Raw genomic sequence first — 24,924 nt, 5'->3', positions numbered from 1 at the left:
GCTTCATTTCTTTAGACAATAACAAACAGGAAATAATCATAGGGAATGGGGAAGAGAAAGAGGTTCCAGCCACAATGAAAAATTCCTCACAGATAAAGTTCCATAAAACTCCTTAGGGAAGCTCAATATAAAATACCCAAGACCTGACAACAAGTCCCCTGATCTCTTTATGTTTCTGAATTTCTTAGAGAACTGGGGAACTATAGAAACCTTTCACTCAAAATCTTTTGATAGTGGAGGCCAACTTTAAAAAAAAAAAAAACTTACAGAAATTAAAAGGAAGTGCCAGCTATTTATTAAAGTCAAAGGTTAGGATTGCAGTGTCCTATACGATGAAATGATATAAAAAGCTATTCAGCTTTGAATTCTCAATACCTATCTTAACTTCTGCTTCATCTTGTGATGTCCTAAATCTGGCTAAACAGCATGGAGCACCCTTGGCAGGATTCCACCTGACTGCTATGCTGTACTCCTTAGCTATGTGCATAGCCTGTTGGGCCAATTTTACACCAGAGACACTTGCTTGAAATATGTAGAGATGATTTTCTTTTTTTTTTTTTTTTTTTAGGTTTACAACAGCTTCACAGAGCACAAGGATAATATTTATAGGCTTGAAAGAGTAAAATATATACAAAGATAAGAAACCAAGGGACACGTTAACAAGAAGCGTCTCTATTCTACAATATCATGGATTGAAAGATGCACCACTAGCTTCCAGATTCCCAGCTGTGAGAAAAATAAATATCACTACATTAAGTGGACATATTTATGAGATTCAAAAACTATGTAAAAATTGCACATATAAGACTTGAGGAAATATGGCATTAGTTAAACCAATATTTTTTGCTAAAATTTCCTCATAGTGATTAAAATTTTAATAAGATCACCTATCATTCATGGTTTACCTACAGATGTAAATAAAACTTTCTCAACTGATAGTAAATTTCAAGTACTGTATTATCTCAATTCCAGACTTTGAATTCAATTGAATTAAACAAATAACTTCCTGAATTTCTACTACAAGCAAGTAGCACACCAGGTGCAAGAGATAAAATAATAAACAAGACAGATGTCCCCTTTCTAGGGAAGAACAGAAAGATTATCTTGAATCTATATTCTTCACCAGCCACCCTCCCTCCAACAGATTTTTCTGACAGTTAAGTTGGAGAAACAAGATAAATCAATAACAATCTTTACTGGGTAGATATTTTGTTGATTCAAGTTTGGACATCATACATCCTATGGAGCACCTGACCTGCAACTTTTTAGCAGAACAAAGATAGGTGCATTTCTAAAAGCCCACCAGATTTGGAACATATTAGTCCCAGAAACCTAACAACTTTAAGGAATAGCCCTTACAGATTCTCTACTACAACGAGCTAGGGTTATCAGAATGTCACCTTCGCCAGGAATAGAGCACACAGTATCACAATCTTTTTTTCTTGATTTTAACAGAATCCTAAAATAAGTCTGAAGACAGTGTCTTCATTTCCTCAGTTATAGATCTATACTTTATATAGTTCCAAAAAGTAATCCTGCAAGTGAAGACTGCCAGCTGGCAACAAGACACCAGCCTGTGATGGAATTCTTCCAGAAGTCATCTGGTCACAGACCTTAAAAAATGCAAGGTCAGGGCTTCCCTGGTGGCGCAGTGGTTGAGAGTCCACCTGCCGATGCAGGGGACATGGGTTCATGCCCCGGTCCGGGAGGATCCCACATGCCACGGAGCGGCTGGGCCCGTGAGCCATGGCCGCTGTGCCTGCGCGTCCAGAGCCTGTGCTCCGCAACGGGAGAGGCCACAACAGTGAGAGGCCCGCATGCCACAAAAAATAAAAATAAAAAATGCAAGGTCAGAATCCTGGCCCTAGGGAAATAGGTGTGGGCATTCTGCTGGGAGTGCTATAGGTTACAACAGCCCCATCACTGAGGGGCCAAACAATAAGGCCTGGAGATCACACACAGTCGTCGAGCTGCCTCTCGGATCTGTCTCTCTGTCCTCAGCCACCTGAAACTACAACCAACAGAACTACCAGAGGTAGAAAGAACATCATTCTGGAGACCAGGGTAATAGGTAGTGAACTAGGAGTCACAGACCTAAGTCCCTTCACACCCACTCAGCAGGATGATTTTAATAAGCCACCTGACCTCTGAGCCTCATTTCCCTCATCTGTAAACTCATTATCCCAGGGAACTGTGGTAAGGTCCTGGAAGAACAGAAAACACAATGCTCTTGTCTCCTGGCTCCATTATTTTGGGCAGTACACCACCTTCAATTACTGATTCCACCTGTTCTTCTGTCCTAACAGCCAGGGCTTTCAGCAACTAAAAACAGGCAGCTCCTTACTGTCCCATCAAATACAAAATTTCTTACTCTAATTGCATTCTTACAAGGCAATAATTTAGAAATTACTTTTAGAAGTTGTACAAAAGGGGAAAAACCAACCTCTTCACTTTTCTTCTCTGGATCACAAACTATGTTGTTCACCAAGAAATCAAACTTTGCCCCCTACTGTCCACAAACAATACAGGTAGATTAGCCAAATCCTTTTTAAAAAGTCCAAGAATCAAGAATACATATTTCCAAAGAGCCAGTTCCACCTGAGGGAATGAGCCTCTCCAGCAAAACAAGGAGATGAAGCAGCATACAGGCTGTCCAATCACCTTTCAGAAGTAAGAAAAATAATGTAAATGCCATTAATGGAGAAAAGCAACAGGCAGACCTAAGAACATCAAGAACTGCCATGAGAAAGCTACAATCAGCAGCCTTAAGAACCCTTGTTCCCGGCAGACGTGGTCTTGGGCATGAGCAAGAATCAAGGAGAAGGTATAGATCAGTGTTTTTAAAAGCATCCCAGATTCTAACCTGTCACTGGCTTACTACTACTGGAACTATACTAACAGGGAAGGAGTACAAGAAACCTTATCATCCTTATGACTTATACACAGAAGAAGCTCCTAGCACATCATGCTATCAAGAGAATAAAACTATGGGGGAAACACTGGAGCCTTCAAGTGGTTACACACACATGCCTGGGATCCGATCTTCTTTGGACAAAAGCAGAATTAAGACAGTTGCAGTGGTGTCTCTCTCCAGCCACAACTTAAACTTGGCAGGTTCTGCATTGCATAAACATTCTTTACCTGTGACTGGACTCCTGGCAAACTAGGAAGTAATTACTCATACAACAAAAGAGAGACCCGAAAGGAATGACAATGACATGGGAGGGAGGGCGGAGGGAAGACACAAAAACTAAGCATACATACACACAAAACAACTGAGACCAAGAAAACCACATACTCCTGTCCCCCAAACAATATGCAGAATACTGGTCATATATCCTTAATGCCCAGACTATAGAGATATGTCACTTTCTCAAGTCCTCAAACTACTATTAAAGTTAAAGGGGGAGGCTTGTGATATCGTTTTCTGCCGCATCTCCTTAAGCAGGCAGACCAAGGAATGAGGACAAGGATGCGTTATAAATTTCTCTAAAGCTCTCTCAGTACCTAGCACTCAGTAATAATGTGTGATGAAATTGTAAGTACTACACAAACTTCCTGGCTTCTGAACATGGTCCCAACACAAAAAATGTGAAGACATTTCTTAAGATCCTTTAAAAACTAGAAGAAAAAACTTTAGATGAATTTGGAAAAGGTCTAGTCTCCAAGGTAACTACCAGCCCACCAAAACCAAAGCCTTTCTAGTAGCATAGTAGAAGCTCCATGACAATAATTCTCAACCTTTAGGAAGATAAAACACAATTCTTTTTTTAAAAAACAAATTCCCAATGCCCCACCCTACCCAGCAACGAAGACACCCTGGAAGCCCCTCAACAAGACACTCCAGGGCATGTCAAAATAAGCAATATATTCATCTAAAAGAATCATATAATCATGGAAGATGCTTGGTACCAAGAGTTTTTCTTAAGAGTCTCTTAAAAATTAGTTCAGAATAGACCTACAGTATTTTTTAAACTTTACACACAGTTAATTCAAAATTAGTTTTTTAAAAATTAAGCACACACTTTCACTCACTCCCAAATATCAAAAAAATGTGGCTGGGCTAGAAACTACACCAATTTTTAAAACTGCCAGCATTAAGCTCCTATTATTCTGAAAGGTTTTGCTAAGATGTTCAATACAGGGACACATTCTAATTCCTTGTTATGACTGGCCCAGCTCAAGTGGCTGCCAGGAGAGCAGGGCTTTATAGGCATTGTTCCATCCTCAGAAACTACATTAATGCTGGGGTGATAAAACAGATCTTCATATCTGTGTGCTGGGCTGAACAAAAAGTTAACTAGAAATGTAAGTGCTTAAAGTCACCAAAAGGAAAGCTCTACACTGACATTTTCTACCTACTTACCATTCATCTGTATTCACCTCACTAGACATTAACACACACCAAAGTTGCTCTCTGCTATTCAAATTGTGCTATTATGCTCAAGAGTAGATTAATAATATCCACCTTCCTTATTGTAAAATAAAATTACAACACTGGTCCCAACATGACATGTGGGGCCTCTTTCTACTTCTGCTGGCATATCAGCTTGCTCTATTGCACACATGGAAGAAAGCTTTGCTGGGTCGCCCTGCTATTTCTGGAGAGGGGGTTTAGAAAAGGCTGAAAACTGAAAAAAAAATAAATAAATAAAATAAGGGGGAAAAGGAGAGAACAACAAGACACATATAAACTTCACACCTGGTAACCTCTCATATCAGCTCTTTTTTACAGCATTCTGAGGGGAGAATGTCTTTTCTAAGCTGACACCACCAGCAATGAGGTTAGCAGGTGGGCCATGGAGCTCTTTGAAACAGCTCATAACATCCTATTAGTTTTCACAGCACCAAGCAACTTCTGCTGACCTCAAAGCATCTGAACAAATATAAGCAGGCAACAAGCAGGAAGAAATCTCTGCTCCCAATGGGGGCAAGTCTAAAATCCCAGGGAGAGGGGAAAAATGGTAAGATACCCTGATGGAAGCACATCTTGTAAAGGAACGAGAAGCTGTCTTGCAGCCAGGCATTAAGGAAGAGGAGGTCCAAGACAAGACTTCTCTATGTAAAATAAAGAAGACTTCAAGATGTAAATTTATAAGGAACAATCTAACATAATTCAAATGTTATTTGCAAACACAAAGAAAATCAAAAGAACTGAAGTCTTCAGAACTACTGCCTTTGTCTAGATATTTTAATTCCCATGGCTTTAGGAACTGCAGCATTAGAATCACAAACTCAAATACCCCCAAAGGCCAAGCAACAATGTATTCTGAAGTGAAATAAACCATGCTCCGTGTAAAGAGTGAACTGAATATGAGCTCAGTGTTGCTCCACCTTCACACATTTTCCAGAGACACAAAATATAGCTCTAGATCTTTACATGATATTTCCCAATGCCTAAATCAACAACTCACTACTTTTTTTAAAACACAGTTTAGGCCAAATAAAACAGCCCCAGAATATGCAGCCCATGGGGCCACCATTTGGGAACCATGGCAGAATCCACTTGTCAGTTGATACCCATTTCTCCCTTTCATCCTCTAATAGAGGCAACTGTCTTGATGACAGAAAATAATCTTCAGTGAATAAAATGTAACAAAATGTTTAAGAGCCAATGCAAAAGTGGAAGCTGAATAAGAAAAGAAAGGGACAAGTGCGTAGGTTATGCCTGACCCAGAATTGCCAGGCTAGAAGTAGAACTGGCACAGGGCTCTGAAGCACAGACAGGTGACTAAGGGACAGAGAGCTAGCAAGAGGTGTCACAGAGAGGAGAGGAAGGCTGTGGGTGGTTCAAGTTCTTTGCAGGGACAACAGCAAGGAAGGGATGAAAACCTAAAGCACTGATGACCTGGTATTTGGGAAAAGTCCATGAGTCATTCACAGCCATAGGCCAAAAAGGACCCCAAGGGTTTAAACAAAATAAGCCAGCAACCAGTTAAGTAGCACCTAGGGGAGAGAAAGTGGTGTTGAGCAAACTCATACAGAAATAGGCCTTACCTGGGAAGAGGTCATAAAAACTTGCTCACTCTATAATAAACTTTGTATATTTAAAATGTTCTAGATCGTTCTGCAATAAAGATGGGTGATCCTCGTGTCACCAAACGTACCTCCAGTAGAGCAGCAGCAACAGTGAAATAGAAAAAGCTCACTTTTGAAAAGCAGCTCAGAGGAAATTCAAGATCAAGTACAAACAGTTCCAGGAATATTTTCCCCACCTTACCCAATTCGGTGAATTTATTTTCAAACACACTGTTACTTATTTGCTTTGAGACATACCTCTTATACTTCTGATATGCACAAATGATGCCTAAAGTAAAAAAGTGTTAAACATCCTTTAAAAACTGAACAAGTGAGCAATTTCCAGTAACTTACCTGACAGGGCATCCATCAATGACTTTTCACTTGGGGTGGTAAAAAGGTATCGAAACCAACAGGGGAAAAATGTTATTTCAGTGTAAATTTCATTTTTTTTTTGATATATAGGAATAGATCTTTGATAAGAGATCAAACAAAATTCAAATCAAGAAGATATGGGCTGATTATTTTAATGTAAATGCTTCAATTTTAAAATTTGATTTCTCATTGAAAAAAGATGGAAAATTTAAATTAAGATATTTATATTCCTGGAATGTTAGCTGGCTAACTTCTCATAATTTCACATGTAATCTCTTAGCTTTATTTATATTTTCAAGAAAAAAATGCATTTTAGACTTCCCTTCCAAATACCATTGATATATTTATATCTATTTCCATATTGAAATGTTCAAAGTCACAATTCTCCCAAAACCTCCCTACAGTCTGGGAATTTTTCTCTGTGGCAGAAATACATATTGTATGATGGTATGTTATAAAGATGGTATGTTATAAAAACAATGGTTCTTAATAACACACTGAAGGCCAAATATATAAAACTCATCTACGGGGACCACCTATTACCACTTTTACAATTCAGGAAACACTGTCATTCCACTGCCAGAAATCTCATACTTCAATATGCTCATCTTCACCCCATCAATGAGGTGTGAGGTTTCACACTCAAAGAAAGGTTAAGAAACCAAGGACATAGGTAATTGAACCAAAACCAGATGACAGAAACTTCAGAATACCAGCCTAGTATTTTCCACCTGGCTCTGCTAAATTAAGAATTTCAACCGAAGCGACAAAATCTATTCAGGCAAGACAACTCAGTAGCTAAACTGGCAGCACTGAGTTCACAAGACCTTACGTGTATAATATTTGTTTACAAAATCAGAATGGATTTTAAAACAGCCTATGAGGAGACAAGGAAGCTTAGAGACTGCCTTGGATGAAAGCTAAAGGCCCACACCACTAACACAACAGCACACAAGAACCAATCTGAATGACTTCTCCCTGCTCTCACCAATGTAAGACAACTCCAATTTTCAAAGTCCTATTTCCTAAATAGAACCTTATTTTAATAGTCTTTCCTCCAGAGGGCAAGATGGTAGAAACTGTATGGAAATTTCTGGATATGGGACTTTCTCCTGGGAAAGAGGGCCCACAGCTTTCTTCAGATGCTCAAAGAGACTCAAAACTCCTCAATCTTAACAAGAAATTTCAATTTGACAGTGACCCCATGAAAAGGAAATACAGGAAAGCTGAGAACTCTGAAATAACTACTGCCCATATTCTCATAAGGAAATAAAATTAGTGAAAAGGAATACTGAGCTTGAAGTAAGTCTGACCACTGCTAACTAAATGCAAAACAAAATAAAATGAAAATCCATCCTGAAAGAACAGTTAATGGGTCTGATATTTGTGAAAATAGGGATTTTTGTGATATTCCATTAATATAGTCTTTAAAGCTGCTGAAATAATCTCCAGTAATGAATAGCCCACAACAACAAAAATTCTGGAGGAAAAGAAAAGCTAATCATATAGAATATAAATTTCCTTTTTATGAGACAGACTCCTTTTTTAAGTCAAGGAAAAAGGCCAGTATAAATCTATCACTATTAGATTAAACAAGGGAAAAATATACAGAAACCTCAACCTAGTAGTTCAAAACTTATCTGATACTAAAACAAAACCTTCATGTTTTTAAAAAAAATCTAACATTCTACTATAACCGTCTCATGATAAATAAGTCTATTGAGAAAAATCATCCAGTTTTTTCAAATAATTTCTAAAAGTGGGAAAGAGGGTCTTGCCTGTCAAACCTTCTTTGCTATTCATTTTAAGTCAGAAACTGACAAAACAAATAAGTAACATAGACAAGTACTAGGAAAGTGCAAGCTTTTTTTAAAAAAAAAAAAAAAACATAAAACACAATTACTTGCAATTAATAGGGCAACCTTCAAATTGGTTTGGCTTTAACCCCATGCTACCTATTCCTATGACCTTCTCGGTTATTTTACTCCTATTCCACTCCTTGCCAAAGCACCTATCCCTCTCCTCCTCATAAACCCTGCTTACAAGGAAAACCCTTAACTGTCATCACACAAAACTACAGAGCTACATTCGAAAGGGAAACATACAGCTAAGAATATTAATGAAATTGATACATTCAACACCAAACTCATATCTCTGAGAAAATAACACCTTTACCAAAAACAGATATTTTTATGTAGACTAATCTCGGGAAACTTAGCATTGGTAATTGCGGGGATGATGGCTATGAAAATGCACCTAGCCCAGTGTTACAGAGGAGGAGCCTTTTGTTTTGTTTTATACGATGGACTACAAGGCTATTGATATAGAAAGTCATCTCCCCGTTAAAAAAAAAAAAGTTCTCCTTTGACCTTACTAAAATTAAAGTCATGATATACCCCATGAATGCTAAAAGCCAAATCTGTTCATTTCCTGTTAGTGAAAATTTTCCTAAATACACCATAAAACCTCTGTAGGATTTTACTAGACACTAATTTCTATTTTTAATTCAGATTTCAAGTTACCAAACCTACTTAAACCGTAAAAAAAAATGTATATTTTAACACACAAAAGTCCTAAAACAAATTATTGCCTTTCAAGCTTAAGCTCCTTCTGTTTCCACTTAGCACTTGAAATCAAAGAAAAATCGACAAGCGCTGCAAACCAACCAGTATCTAGAATCAAATAAATAGATGATAAATGTTCTTCCCAAATTAGAAACAAAACAATGGATTTGGCATTAGAGTACACAGCACGTGGGTTCCGTGAGTAGCAAGAACCAGTGAAGACTGCCACATCAGTAAAATGAAATTGGCCAAAGCAAGTAAACATTCTATGCATCTAATGTCCTCCACAGAGTTAATTCAAGAGTTGGGTGTGGCATCACTAGTGCACAGAGCCTTGGATTTCCAACAGTTCTATAATATAGTATTAGCATAAAGCAGCAATGCTGCCAGCTAAATATTAACAATCGAGAAAACCTCTAACCAGGCAGGATAAGCTACATAATCTGTGGGTCACAGTACAAAATCAAAGTACCGGCCCCCTTGTTCAAAAATCAAGAATTTCAATGGGGAGGCATTATGGTCGTGCCCATTCAGTGGCCCTGCCTCCAACCAAATACCCATGCTTAAAAAAGAGAAAGAAAAAACACAACATCATCAACACTTTAATGTGGTAGCTTACTATGATTATTGGCCCATTCAGCTGATCTTCCAAAGAATCAGAAACAGCTGGGGAGGACTGCTATGGGCAGGTTTTCCACAGGGTGGCACACCATCCAGGCCCCATACCATCTCACCTATAGAGCCCCTCCCAATGCCATCAAAAAAATTAACCTGACCAGGCTAAACACCATGGATCTCCAACCTCCCTTACTTCCAAATAAATATTATCCGTGACAAAGGTGGCAACAAGAATGTAATAATGTGGTAGATTTTTAAAGGTTTCAAATGAGAGCAAAAGAACTGACCCTACCATGCAGACCAAGCCATCAAAAAGGTGAAGGTAAAGTCACACTTGATAAGATGCTATTTAGGAGTACCCAGCTCTTTGGGGACAAAGAATATGAAGAGTAATTTGCCACTGTGGTGATCTTGCGCCATGCTGATGCCTGAAAAGCATCATAAATTAAAAAAAAATTTTTTTTCTTCCAATCAAATTAAGAGGAAAAGGTTGATCCCAGCCTAGAAGCTGGGGTATTCTGGATGGTTCTGTTGTGTCCTTAAAGAGAACTTGGGACTTCCTTCTAGAAGAGAAGAGAAAGAGACGTTTGAGAGGGCAAAGCAGTATTTTTTTTTTAATTAAAATAACATCAACAGGAAAAGCACAGAAGGCTAGAATGGCTGAAAGTGGCAACAAGGATCCAGCCAGGAACACCTGTCCGATAAAAAGAACCAAAAGCTGGATTAAGAAATGAGGAAGTAGAAATGCCACTTAGGGCATTGTTCTTCAGTAACCAGCTGGGAGCTGAGTCTTAACTAAAAGCACTGAACCAGACAGAGAAGGACCTCACTCCTCTGGTGAAGAAGCATTAACCAGAACCAACCAACCAAAAAACCAAAACCAAAAAAGGAACTCTAACAACCAATACATTCTGAGCCTAGAAAAGGAAAATAAGGTAGGAAATAACAGACAGGCCTGGCGGACACTGACCAGTTTTGGGTACCTGTTCTATTCTAGGAGCGTATCCTAAAACTATAATTCTCTTAAACCACGGGGAAAGAGTGTGTGCAGCTTAAACAGCTGACCTGACATATTTCTAAGAGCAAACAAGACACAGTGAAGGAAACACTTAAAGACCGTGGGGTGGGGGGGGGCCTTAAACGCCTAAGGCTGGGTCTTTGAAGAGAAAACAAAAAACCTTACTCCCCCGAAAGGTGGCAGCACAAAGTTACCCGAAAGGGCATTAAGGGGCCAGTTTTGAGCACACAAACACAAGAACATTCTCTCAAGAAAGAAAAGAAAGTAGAGGAAGCATAGAAAATTGGATGTAACGTGTTTCTTCAAAATCTAATTTTCCCCACCGCACCCCAGCCATGATCTTCCAGAAATGTTTTCCTCTTTCCCCCTCTACTCTCTCCCCCATTTCCAAGAGAACTTTCTCTAAGTATGTACCCCACACACACCTGAACAGTGTTAAACCAACATTCCTACAAACGTGTTATGAAGAACAGCTCAAAACCAAAGGCAGTAACTTTGCAATTCCTCCATCAAGAGTCACCTATTTCTAGAACCAAAGGTCCAGATGAGAAAGTAGATCCAGGAAAGCTTTTCCACACGCTTACCAAAATGGAGACTCCAGGTCAGCTTCCGCAAGAAAAAGCAGCCTTAGCACAAATGAAAAATTCAGACGACTCTGGGGGAAACGATTCTTGACAATGTTGTCTTCAAGGGCAACTGAACAGTATTTCAAACAAACCGATTTTATTTAAAAGGATGGGGAAATTACACCCCAACTGGTATTATAGTTTTTAAATGGACTTAATTGCCGTTAAGTTTGGGGCTGAGCTACATTTTTACGAAGACAATTATTATGGGTAGGTCCACAAAAATATTAAGTTTTAAAAAGCTCTTTGTCCTTGCCAGACATACTTCGTTTGGCATTAAACACCATCCTTTGAGGAAGGAATAAAGGAGAGTAGATAGCCGGTTACAAGCCCTCCTTTCCTCACATTTTCAGAAAACATAGACGATAGGAGATGAACATTTTACCGTAAAGATGATCTTTGAAAATGCACACTATTTTAAATGACCATCTGGACAGCTACGGCTCCGTGCCTGTGGCTCACATCTAGAAGCAAGGTTCTGCGCTCCGGCCCTCTAGGATAACAAGTCGGCTTTTAAGGAAACGCCGTGTTAAGACTGTGTGCTGGTCACTGTCACGACCACTGGAGGAGCACCTGCTGGTGCACCGAGGCTGGTCCACCCGAGACTCCACCAGTCTCACCAGGGCGCGCACACACGTCCGTGCACCGGGACGCAGCTGGCCAGCCCTCCTGGCCGAGCTGGAGGCAGCCGCCGCAACCACCGCGAGCAAGCGAAAGCCCAGAGCCTGCCTCGCCCGGCGGCCCGACCCGCCCCGTGGTTCCCGCCCAGCGCACGGCTCGCGCGCAAACCCGAGATGCGTCCTCGAGCTGCGACCTCGCGCGGCTGCGCCCGATCTCACCTAACACGGCGCAAAGGGAAGAGCGGCCCGAGGATCCTCCCCGCTCTGTCCCGGGCGCCCACGGTCCCAAACCACCTCCGCACACTGCGTGGCCGCAGCAAGTCTCGAGACGCCCCGGGAGCGCCAAGGACCACGCGCGAGGAGCCGCCGTACCAAGTGGGCACGCCACCAGACACCACCCGACTGGAGAACCCAGTGCACGCAGCCTCCCACAAGGCGGAGGTGCCAGTCCACCACAGGAATCCTGCCCTTTTTCTAGAAAAGCCCCCTCCCCCACTTTCCCTCCAATACACTCACCTGCGTCTCGGCGCAGTTCTTCTCGCGCCACCCGCGGCCGTACCCCAGCACGTCCACGCCTGTGCACGCTGCCTGGCGCGACTGGCCCCGTTCGGCTCCCGCCGCCCCCAACCAGCTTGTGCCCACAAGAGGGGCGGTGCCACCTCCCGAGGCGCCCAATTCCCTCGACTCCAGCCGCCAGGGGTCGAGCTCTAGGAACTTCCCGTACACAACCTCCGCCGCCCCCACCAACGTTCCCGCCCTGAGCCCGGACGAGGGATCCCGCCGAGCCGAGGCCGGACTCCGCAACACAGCGCCGCGGCGGCGCGCACCGCCCTCAGCCTCAGCGTCCGAAACAGACTCGCGGCCCGGCGAGGCGTGCCCGCCCCCGCCCCCGCCCCACCCCACCCCACCCCCGCACTTGCCTGCTGTGACTCAGAGCTGCAGCTACTACGGCTCGCGCTGCCGACCGTCACACAGCCGCGGAGGATTCGCTCCGGGCGGGCTCCGCGGAGAGGCGGTAGTGGCGGCGGCAGCGGCGTCCCCAGGTCTGACGGTGACGGGAAGGCGGCCTGGAACCCAGCGGAACCCCCGCCCCACCCGCGCCGGCAACCGGCCTCCTCACCCGGCCCGCAGCTGCCTCAGTGACGCCCGGGCGCCGCGGTCCCGCCGTTTGTAGCGGGGCGAGGAGGAGGGGCTTGCTTGGAAGAGCGCCAGGAGGCGGGGCCGGCGGCGAGTTCGCGGCGCCGCGGCTACTGCTGCCGGCGCGTGCCCTGCCCGGCAGCCCCGAGGGTCGGTGCCTGGGAGCAGACGCCCGACTGCGGACGCTCTGCTCCTTCCCTACCAGCTTCCGATTCCAGGCAGGCTCCTGGACCAGGTTCCCCTGGCAGAGCGGAGAGCGTCGCGCGTCCAGAGGCGTCAGATACCAGGTGCAAGTTTGCAAACCCCGAGGCTCCGGACGCTAACGGGCAGCCAGAGCGATTCGCGCGGGGGTACTTTGATATATGTGTATCAAATATATATACATACATATATTAACATATTGCAAGCAAAGCTCAAGGGCTTTTTCCCTACTTCACAGCTGAAGGGTCCGGTCCCTCCGCGAAAAACTAAAGGTTTGCCCCCGCTGCCCTTCTCTGCCTGTCTAGATGGGATCTGATGTTCAAATAAGCCCCGAGTACCTGTGTGGGGTGCTATACTCTGCTTCAAACACAAAGTAGGAAATCCTGCACTCGACTATAAAAGCGCCTGTCGCTCGCCGCATCCTTCCAACGCCCCCCACCGAAGCCCCGAAACGGCCAACTCTTCACCGAGGGGGCGTCCCATCGCTGCCTTTCCTAGGCCCGCCCCCACGCCCAGTTCAATCGCTTTCCCCAGGAAAAACCTGTGCCAGTTCTCAGACCCAGACCCAAGACTGGGAGTCAAAACCGACCCCAAACCACGCGGCGGGAGCACGTTTTTACACCTGCTCATCCGCTTAATTACAAGAGCACCTGTCATGTTGGGGTTTTTGTGTGTGTGTTTGTTTTCTTTCAGTGCAAAGGCTTCCGTTTTAACCCTTCCCCCTAAAAAACTACATTTAAAAATATCACCTGTCAAACCTACCTGTAATCGCACGAGGTAAGAGAAAGAACTGAGCAGTGGGCGGCTGAGTCGCCGCAAGAACGTGACCGAGGTTACAGCTTCAAGGGCATGATGCGGGTTTGATGCAGCAAGGTCCGCTAAGGGCGGCCAGCGCTCCCCGCCCCCCACGCGACGGGCGGGGCTGGGGGAGAAGCGAGGAAGGACTCCTCTAACCCAGGGCGGGGGGTGGAGGAGACAAAATTGCCCTCTTGGGCTAAGTCAAATCAGACAGTAAAGTAGGGGGCTCAGCCATGATCGAAATGGAGACAGTCCATCCCTCAATTTGGGGGACCCAGACTAGGGACACCAGAAATAGCTAATTGATTCTATATCAGCATTTTTATTGTCATCCCAATTACGATTTGCAATTAAATGACCTTAATTGACTTTGTACGGGTTCCTGGGAAACCGGCTCAAAGCGCCTGCGCCTCTTTGACCTCCCTCTAAACAGTTAATTATAATATTCCCATCCCAGGCAGGGGGGATTGCTAAGAATGCCTGTTTCCAAACGTTAGGTAAAAATGGGCCTACCAAATTTGCCAATCCAAGCCTAAAACTCTTAGAATGCCTTATGATGCCCTACTTCCTGAAACTGACTTCTTGAAGTTATGGGAGACCTCTCTCTCAACAGAGTTCCCCAAGTCTTCCAAACCACTTCTAGTTGGCAAACACTACGTTTTCGTGGAGAACTCCAGAACAGGTTAAGCTTTATAAAGTGGGGTTGCCAAGCACTTGGTTAAAAGAGGGAAAGGGAACCCAGGAGTACCTGATGTAAGACAGACTTAGCAATAACTAAGAGAAATAGTTATTTTCTTAATCCCCCAAAAGGTGATTTTTAAACATTTTCTTTCCCTCTCTTTTTTTTTTTTTTTTTTGACTAATTTTAGATTCTAACAAATCTTTCAGATGTCTCATTTAAGAAGCCATTTTACCAAGGAAATCTTATGGGCCCTAAACAGATTTTATACCCTTCCATCCCCCAAACACTCACACCTTTTCCCCTGACTTTTAGGAACTGATTTCCAATTAGGAAAATAATTTCTTAGGTTACTATTGTCTGCTCTGTACCCCGCACCCCCGCATGTTAAGCCTACATTTTATAGGTTGCACTGTAGGCCTAAGAAATAAATCACCTCCATTTCCCTTCCACTCTCAACATCCAGAGGATGGGTATAATAAATAGGGTGTAGGGAAGGGCTGAAGGTTTCGAATCTTAACCAACAGGAATGTTTGTACATGAGCGGGGGAGGGGAAAGAACCTGTTCATTTCGGGGAGAAAGTACAGAGACATCCATCCTGGCCCAGCGGTGTTAAGAGTAAATTCTAAATGGTTGACAATTTCTCTCGCTCTGGCCACAGTAAAGCCAGATCTGCAGCTGGTAATTACGAGAGAAAATACCCAGTCTCGACATCAGTTTCGCTAACCCGTACTTGCAAATGGAAAACGGAGAATGTATCCAACCTCCAATTTCCCACAGTTATACAGCTCTCATATTAATTCTTTACAGACGTGAAATAGGTGGGTACGTGGCAACGTGCTGGGCATAAATTAAGCAACAATGGCCACGCGAAGTCCTGTTCGCCGCTGAGATCCCGGGGTGGGCACTGCCACCTTGCTATCCCCAGCCCCCAGGACCCTGGAGATGGCAAAGTCGAGTCCGGAGGACACCGGCCGCGCGTTGGCTTTTCGAACTGGGAGGGTGGGTGGGATGGAGAGCAGAGAGAAATTAACCCCAGCCGGCTTTGTACCTTTTCCCAATCCTCTCCTTCTCAAGCATCACACGACCGCTCTCATGCACACACTCGCCCACACCCCCTCGTGCCAATAATTTAAACTTCTCTTAGGCAAAGGCACTGCCACCACCATTCCCTCCACCCTCCCAGCCCCGCGAACATCCTCCCCCTTTCCCACCTCTACCCTGTGTTCTCTTTTTCGCAGTAGAAAGCCAGCTGGTTTCTCCTAAACCCTGAGAAATCACAAAAGTTAAAATGAAGCAAGTGTCTGCCCAGCGTCTCATCCCCAACCGTCTTTCTCCAGGCGTCAGTTTAACAATAGCTATTCGAGAAAAGGGGTGGGGGGGAGGGCCGCAAGGAAGGGGGTGAGGGATGTGTAGCCGAGTTGGCTACTGAGTGGCTGCGTAGCCTTGTCGGCTGCAAAGGGGGTTCCCCCCTCGCCCAGAAGGCGAAGTCAGCCGCGTAGGACCAAGGACAGGGCTTGGAATCCACTTCCCAGCGCGCAGCACAGCGAGGCTCCCAGGCAGCCGCCCCTCCACAGACACAGCTCCAAGGATCTTATTTACGCTTTTCTGAACAAAGGGAATCTCATATCCGGTACAGGCTTAAGAATTCGGTCCTAAATTGGCTATCTTCCTTTGAAACACAACCATGATCATTGGCGGCCGTGAATTAGAGCCCGCACACCTCGCAACGATGAGTTTTGACAGCTTCTACCCACCCCAGCCCCAGCCCAGCCCCAGCCCTCAGGCGGCACGTACTTTTTTCAGTCAACTACAACTAGCTGCCTGGTGCAGCATCTAAATTCCATCTGGCAATCCCATCTCCCCAGCACATGTTATCCGGTTAATGCAATTAAGTCTGGGGTTTTCGCTGGTCTAATCTCCAAGTCCAGGCTTCTGATTCCCCTTAACAGTCCTAAAGCCTCTCCGGTCCTTCGGTTGCTTCGCGAAAGTAGAGGCATGCATACCCCGCCCCCCACAAACCCAAGTTATCCCTCTCTTCCCACGAAATGAACTTCCAACCTCAATCCCGAAGCTCACTCAATATCTAGACTCCCATTGTACCCCTGTTCTTCCCTAGCCACATTTACCACTTAAGTTCCTGCCATTGACATTTGTGAATATTCAGTACGTCAAGCATGCGTCCACGGTCTTTTAGTCTAGCTCTCTAGAATTAAAAAGCAGAGCAGTATCTTTGAAATAATACAAACATGTGCAATTAACTTCGTATTCTGTATTCCACTCACTTACAGGTTTTCTGGGTTTGCCAGCGCATCGCTGCAACTAATGATTAAAGAAACCAAACCGAAACTTACCTTTCTCCCTTAAGGTTTTTGTGTATATGTGTTTTTAAAGTAACGGTGCAGTTCTCCCAATAAGGATGAGCAAGAGGCTGCTGGATAGTTCTCTTAAGACAGCACGAAACCTAAAACTGTGCTCGGCTTAAAAGAAGCAAATAAAAAGAAATGCTTTCGACCCCAAAGTCCAACGCTAAGAGAAATGGCGAAAAAAAATATATGAAAGGGGAGGGGAAACTTAAAAAAGAGAGTTTAAAAAGACGGAGACTACCCTCCTATTGCCGTTCAACTAAACAAAAAGGGGCAAGAAAAACAAACGAAGGAACAAAGAAAGAGACGAAAGAACGTTTTTTCAAAAAGACGATGTCTTTCTCCTTGTTGCTTTTTAGTAGGTCGCTACAGGAGTAAGCTGCTGCATCTCTAACTGAGAACAGAAATAAGGGGGGAGGACGTCTTAAAAGGGAGGTGGACTGGACCACAGATTTATAGCACCGTATCACCAACCCCTTCTCTGCCTCCGCACTGCCGTGTGTGCAGCTGCTCTGCCAGGCTCCTATCCCGGGCAGCACGCGCGGAAGTATACGCTGAGTCGTGCCACAACGTAACTTGCTCATCTCCCCAGGATCCTGATTGGTCCACACGCTTCTATTGAGGCCGCCCAGGAGGGGCCGCGCGATATGATTGGTTAGGTGCTTGTGTCACTCTCGAGAACTCAATGGAGTCCCGTTTCAAGGTAAGTTGTGCGGGGAGGTACACGCTTAACACTGGTGGCGAAGGGAAATGCAAGAAGCAAAAAGAGATGGGGAGAGAGCAACGTGGGAGGGTTGGAACTGTACTATCAGAGTTTGCGATATGGCACGATCTCCTTTCCTCTTAAATCTTTCTGCTTCGGAAAGACTCATTTCCTTTGCCATCACTGCCTCATCTATGGCACTTTTCTTTATTACATTAAACTCTGTCCCCTATGTATGAGTCACTGAGAGCTCCCTCTCTTTGAACTGAGTGAAAGGGATGAATGTACATCCATTACTTGCACGCATGCCTTTTTCGATTTGTGTTCCAGTATTCCAGATATTAGGTAATTTAATGTCTTTCCCTATTTTAATATATGCATATTGCTGCTCTCTTGTTTGTTTGGGGTTTTTTAAGCGTCTTTTAGGATAAGAATGAAGTCAGAAATGCTTTCAAATAAAGCTGAACGGTTTGAATTACCTTTCACTTCAGGTCAGAGTAGAAAAGTGCAGGATAAACATCCTGTCCAGGGAAAGAGGTACTGAGTTGAGCTAAGGTCCTTCACTTTGGGGTGTATGATGACACTCAAAAAGAGCAGCTGTATATAAAATTAGAACAAGCCACTCCTCTGCATTTGGTGGCAGTACAGTTCTTGGACCACACATGTATTGCTGACAGTAAAGATAGTCAAGCCTTTATCTGGGCTCTTACTCTGAGGATTTAGAAAGTTTAACCAGAAGACTAAGTGCTGTCAACCTTTCTGTTTTATAGATGAAGACTACTATATTATACCCCATATTTTAATAACATTCAGGAGGCTGAAATATAGCTTTATTCATGATATTTATTTCTTCCTCCAAGTGAAACTGTAGTCCTCAGGATCGACTTGATGTATAGGTAGAGACAATATTCACTTGACCTAGGTTCTTTTCCAGCTTGGATTTCTTCTTTTAATCTTGAAAGGTAACACCAGCTTCCTACACAGTACTTACAGTTCTTACACAGTGTAACATCTTTCTGGAAGCTCGTTCCTTTCCAAAAGAAATTCCTTTACATATTTATTTATTACTAGCCTCTATCTTTGAGAATGCCAGAAAGAGGAGGCACAGGTAAGAGTTAGAGATTGCAGGGGGGTGGAATGGGAATGGAGGGAAAATGGACAGATAGTCACAAAGCAAAATGACTAGAAAGTCAGGGTTGAAGTAAATCATAGTTCCTTGAAAGTGTCCTTGAGTGTTGATAAATGCTTAAAGGCAAAAAACAGAAGACCTGTTAAACTCCCATATAGCCCATACAATACGTCCCAGTTCTATACTTCGGATAACAATAACTGCAACTTGGAAAAGGAGGCCTGAATCTATATAACTGGCATTTATAATTATCATGCCTTAATCCCCACCCCTACTTTTTATATAACAACAGGCCTGGGGTCCTAATTTCAACATAAAACTATTCTCTAGACCTGGATGGAACTCAGGGGCAGAAGAAAGAAAAGCTGTTTGAAGAAAGGGAATCAAGGGGCTGAGGGAACAACAAATAAAAGGAAAAAACAGAAAACCTCCACCTCATCTACAATAAAGTAATCACTATATGAACAAACAGTTGGAAGATTGGGTTTGCTGTCATTCTCCTTCAACCCCTCCCTTCACCCCTATATCAGTACAAAGAGTAAATACAATTTGGATAAATGTATAACACTGTTTAGTCAGAATTACCAATGAAGTGAATTGTCTTTTATCCTTGTTAATATGCTCTTAATATTGAATTAGTTGCATTTGTTCATGTAATATTCTCAGCAATTTGAAGAAAATCTTTACCATTAACTTACAATTACATAAGTTCCATCTAATTACGTGGAAACTAATACTTTGTTTTATTTTTTGATGTTTGTATCCACAAGAAAGATTTTGTGGATTACAGTAGTATATTTTTGCAAGGATTGGGGGAGGGTGGGTATGGAAAGCTGGATGTGGTGTGGAGTGATGAAAATCCAGCATGTGTGTTATGTAGTTAAAGAAATTACCTGAAAAATGGCAAACTTGTCCATTCAAATGCAAAATGCTAAATTCTGTGGCTTCAGTATGTATGCTTTTTTCAATTTTTTTAAAGGAGCAAATATTTTTCAGAATGTTTTCATTTTCAACAAGTGTTTTTTCTATGTAGATAAAGTGGAGTTAAATTATTTAAGAAATTGAAAACATCTTAAAATACTAGTTTACTTCCTCAATCAAACAGGTTTTTTAAATTTTAAAACTTTTAAATGGATAAATATAGTATAAGTAACATGTACTTTTCCAACTTTTAAAAATAAAAACTGAATACAATCACTTTAACACAAATGATACCTGGATATATATTTCACTTTGAAATTCATGCTGTTACAGCCTGAAATATTAACATACTCTATTTTGCAATTAATAAAGACTATGTGTAAACATCACACTCCACATTAAGCAATTGTAATCAATCCCTCTTTGTTCATAGCTAGGTAAAGAATTATCCACAGCATCTGATCTTGTATTAGAAAAGCATTTGAATTATGATTGTCTTGTTACCTCTGATATATCTTCAGAGTACTTGATATTGAACCACAACAGAGAAGGGAGAGATATAGGGAGTCACTGAGAGCTTGGAGAAAAAGTTTGACGTGGAGAAAGCTGCAAAAAGAATAGTTCTCAAAGCAGAAAAAGTAATGGATTCAATTGATTATTTTCCTAAAATATCTTTATAAAGGAACAGTCATTCATAGGAATACTCATAAGCTATTGCGGGCAATGTCTTTTATGATAAATAACCCCCCTACACTAGTTCTGGGGAGGAAGAGAGGATACTTTTAGGGTTTTATGATAAAGGTGGCTGTAAAGTACAATTGTAACTTTTTTAAAGTAAAGAAGGAAGTTAAGGTATTTAAATGAGTTTACAATGTTTGGCTTAGGGTGATAGTTCCAAACATTATACCATCTCAGATGTATAAAAATATTATTCTGTGTTAATTTGTTGGGCTGTTTGGGATGAGGGAGGGAGGTGTCTGTTGTTCATAATGTTAGCAGTGTGACAGTTTACTGCCTGAGTGAGAAATAGAGGTATTATATAGCTTGATGATTACGATTTTATTTATTCTTCTTAAAGAAGTACGTCAACTTTACTTCCACAGTTTAGGAAACAGAAAAAATAAATGTCGAGAAAATTGATACCAACGTGAGTTTAGAACATGCAACCGGGCTAGGAATGAGGCAGGAGTTAGCACCATGGACAGAGACAAGCCGAGCCTGAATAAAGGTTTGCAAAGCTTGTTGGAGTTTTCTGTCCCTCCCAGTGAGACACAGAAACTACAGTTCTTGGGAACATTTCATTTCTACAGACTATGGGGCTGTCCTACTCCATAGAAACACGTTTATTTTGAATTAGGCTGGCTTTTGCTAGGACTCGGCCATAGTGACAAACCGCCAGGAAGGTTAGCGCCCCGAACTCGCTGCGCACCCTCCACTGTCCTCCTCTTTACAGACACTTCTTTCCCTAGTGAGTCTGTCAGTCATCAAAGAGGTCATACAAAATAAATGCAAATCCAGGTAGTCATCGAAAAGTCAGCTAAACCTACTCCAGAGTTTTTAATCCTCGAAATTCCCAGAGGGAATCGCAGCAAAAACGCCTACACGCTCGACCCTCTCTCCCCTCCCCCCGTTCTTCCCCCGGCTCCCTCCGTCTCCTGGCAAAGGGGCAAAGCCTTTTATCCGAAGGTGAGTGACCTCCGAGACTATTTCGCAAAGAACCCTTTATATTGCAAACACTTCCCATTAGGAACAGCGCCAGAGACGGCAGTGAGTAGGATCACAAACACCCTTTACTTTCTCTTTACATCATGTCTTTAAACTCCTGTTCAAGGGAAAAGGCTGTAAAAGGAGCAGACTCAGCGAGAATTTACCCTAAATTCCGAGGTTACTGTTTACACTTAAAGACACGGGAATTGTATAGGATTTTTAAAAAATTAAACGTAATGTAGTGTCGCGGTAAATTAAGACCAGCCTATATTGTTCTACCCCCACCCCGCCCCCTACCACGACCGCCTTTTTTTTCCCCCCTCAGCAAAATGTGTACGAGGTACATTCTCCTTTAGATGATTTGCCTGCGGCTATTCAGACTGAAATCTGTTGCACGTGCCCCAGAGTGTCTCGGAAAATTTATTTGCAGCTTCGGATCAACGATCATTTATGTAAACGCTCCTGCAAATGCCCTCAGCTTTCTTCCCCTCCTCTTTTTTACTCAGGACCAACTTTTAGCAAGGTAAACTCACGTCTTTCCTGAGAATGCAAAGGGTGATCTAGGCGACGAGGGAGGGTGAGGTAAGAAAAACTTGGAGGTGAGAAAGGGCAAGTCGGAGCTTTGTGTCCGTTTCTTCCAGGGATGCTAACAGCCTTCTCTAAGCTTCCTCCTGGAGCCGATACATCTCATGCAAAATTAATACAAGTAATTAAAAATAGCAGATTCCAAAGTTAAAGGAAACCATCTGTCTCAGCTGGTGGCAATCAGTCTTTTCGCCGGCCCCTTTACCGGGACCTGGGAAGAAACGGTTTTAATGCTTCCGATGCTCGGAGGCTCTTTCTTATATTGAAGATTTATGTTTCCACTTGTGTGCGATGCACGTCTAATTTGAAATAATAAAGCCGGGCTGAGCAACCAGTCAATCAGAGCTATCAACTGCGCTCGGCACGCAGCCCTGCCCCCAGCTTCCTCGGATCTCTAACCCTCTTTCCCTCCTCCCCCCATCTCGCTCTCCTTGCTCTCCCCCTCCTATTTCCTCTCTCCTCTGCTCTCTCACACACTCACACTTTTCCCCCACGTGTGTTCAGATCAAACCCTTGCCCCATAGAGCAAGTGACCGTACCAGGGCCCGGGGACAAAGGCAGAGTTTGTAACAGAAGAAGACTGAGGCCCGGGGAGACAGCGGCTAGAGAAACAGCTGTCTTATCAGCCCGCTGCAGAGATGGAGATGGCTCGAGAGGTCCTCAACAGATAATCACTTGAATACGTTTGCAATGCGCCAAACTTCACGCTTGATAAGGCCAACCCAATGTAGAGAACAGCCCAGATCCTGCTCCATTCTGTTTTATCTGGGCTGTAAATTAAGAAATTGAAATTCAGGTGGCAGAGGCAGCAGTCGGCTGACAGACCGCTAAAGTAAACTGTCATTAAAATGCTTTCGGCAGGCAAAGAGGGGGAGCCTGGAACGGGATATATTTTTTAATGGGGGGAGGGGAGCGATGAGAGAAAAAGTCCACCGGTTTTAAAAATTATTTGGGGAGAGGAAGCTGTGAAGAAAAGTTGCAAAGGGACACAGCATCTTGGTCATGATTCCTAGTCGTAACTACGATGTAGAAACAATTTGAAAAGAATAAAGTTGTGTGAAGTTTGGTGTAATAGAGATTAAGGGACAATTTAAACCAATCTGATGAAAAACTGAATTGTGTCTTTATCAGAGCATAGGGCAGAGGAAGCTCTCTGACTACAGTATTAGAAACAGATTCCAAATGGGCTCTAAAATTTTCCTTTTGTTGTAAGAAAAGTAGATCAATCAGATGCAGAGGAGTTACCATAAACTGAGGTAAACCTGACCTCTTTGTTGAAGTGATGGGGCCACAGGAGAGATTCCAGGATGGTTTTTAGAATAGCCTAAGAAGTTGTCAACCACAGAAACGAATCTGCTTTAGCTACTTACAAGAATAAGAGTTACATTTCATCCCCTCTGCCTTTACCCAGATAATTACTATGGGGTATTTCAGGAAACTCAAGAAATTCCACATGTGTATTTTGACATCACTTGATTCTTTCAGCACACTTTATATTTACACTCTTCTGTCTGCTTTTATGGATATGGGGCATGAAGTTCTATGCATTATTTGAATAAATGTTTCACAAAAAGTTTAAGATGTAAAATGACCAGAATATAGCCAGTGACCTTGTTGTCTTGATTCACTGATGACTCTGCACTGTATCTGGTTCTCTATGTGGTTGAATAGATTGTAAATTCACTGGTGTGCATTTATGAGAGTGTGTAAATATGAGAGGATGCAGTACATTTTCCAGGCAGCATTTATATTTTAAGTTTTAGCAACATTTCTAAAATGTTGCTGATAACACATGGTTAACACAGTTTTAGAAAATTGATCAGTTTTTACTTTGTTTAACCCCAAAATTTTGATCAATGTCAGAGTGCACTTAACTGGCAGTATAAAGGTTGCTTAAATCACAGTGGCGTGAGGAAGAATTAAAAATAAATTTGTTGGGAAAAAATGATGAGAAAAAATTTAAGATGCTAGTATACATTTCAATAGTTATTAAACTATTTAGATACATTAAAAAACAATTCTTTTAATCTTTGAAATTGTCATTTGATTACTCATAGGGAAGTAATCAAATAAATATGTCATGGAATCTCAAACATGTTTCTGTTGAACATTTTTTGCAAAAATCCTTCATGCCTTGTAACACTGAGAGGTATTAAAAATATTCAAGCACACGAATGAATGAGTGTTGTATGGGTTCTTCAGTGAGAGAGAAATCTAAGTTTATGTTAGGTAGCTTTTCCCCTCCATAACACCATCTTCCATAATGTTATCGTAATGGTTTAAATAATGGCTGCTACATAGGCATTTTAAGAAATATTCTTTTAGTGAATCCCAACCTTTTAGGCAATGTTATATTATCTTCTGGTAATGAGACATTTTTCTGCTTGTTACAAAGCACAGTATTGTTGAGTATTTACTCAAACAAATTTGAATTGCCAACTGTAATGTCTCAAGCTATGGTTTTTATTTTTCTTAAGTAAATTGAAAATATGCATACAAGGGACTGCTTAACCTATTCTTTGTCATTACAAGTAGGACTTTTTAAAGATAAGAATTTGCATAAGGCTTAAAAGATTTACTCTGCTTGAAATGTGAGAAAAAGATATTTTACAAATATAAATCATTGTAACACTTCAAAATTAAAAGATAATTTTAAAAAATTTTTCATTATTGAACAGAAAAATGTTTTAGCATGAAATTATTACAAAAACCACTCCTGTCTAATTTTTGTCACAAATAAATGATACAATTTCTAAAGGCATAGCAATTCATTATGAAAGATGAAAAATAATTTAAAAATTTTAAATGCAAAATTTATTTTTCAAGTGATTCCCCATTATTAATTCTTCTCTGTGGGA

The 24,924-nt window shown here is 42.4% G+C and overlaps 1 protein-coding gene across 22 annotated transcripts in view; it reads right to left on the bottom strand.

Annotated features, from left to right (window-relative positions):
- Window positions 1-24,924, bottom strand: part of ELAVL2 (ELAV like RNA binding protein 2) — a 160,596-nt gene that overhangs the window by 119,274 nt on the left and 16,398 nt on the right. For 2 of the 22 annotated variants that reach the window (XM_067041405.1, XM_067041408.1), the window contains exon 1: window positions 12,760-12,982. The exons of 2 other annotated variants lie outside the window; for them this stretch is intronic. The gene's annotated coding sequence lies outside the window, so the exon portion shown is untranslated. Of the gene's footprint in view, window positions 1-12,058; window positions 12,266-12,355; window positions 12,692-12,759; window positions 13,505-13,939; window positions 14,064-17,009; window positions 17,549-24,924 lie in introns of those variants that run through there. 18 more of the 22 variants (XM_067041398.1, XM_067041409.1, XM_067041404.1 and 15 more) reach the window with 17 other exon arrangements.

This window comes from Kogia breviceps, chromosome 8 (assembly GCF_026419965.1).
Source record: "Kogia breviceps isolate mKogBre1 chromosome 8, mKogBre1 haplotype 1, whole genome shotgun sequence".
Classification (NCBI taxonomy): domain Eukaryota; kingdom Metazoa; phylum Chordata; class Mammalia; order Artiodactyla; family Physeteridae; genus Kogia; species Kogia breviceps.
The sequence above is the reverse complement of the archived record's forward strand: the minus strand, read 5'-3'. Positions and strand labels throughout refer to the sequence as shown.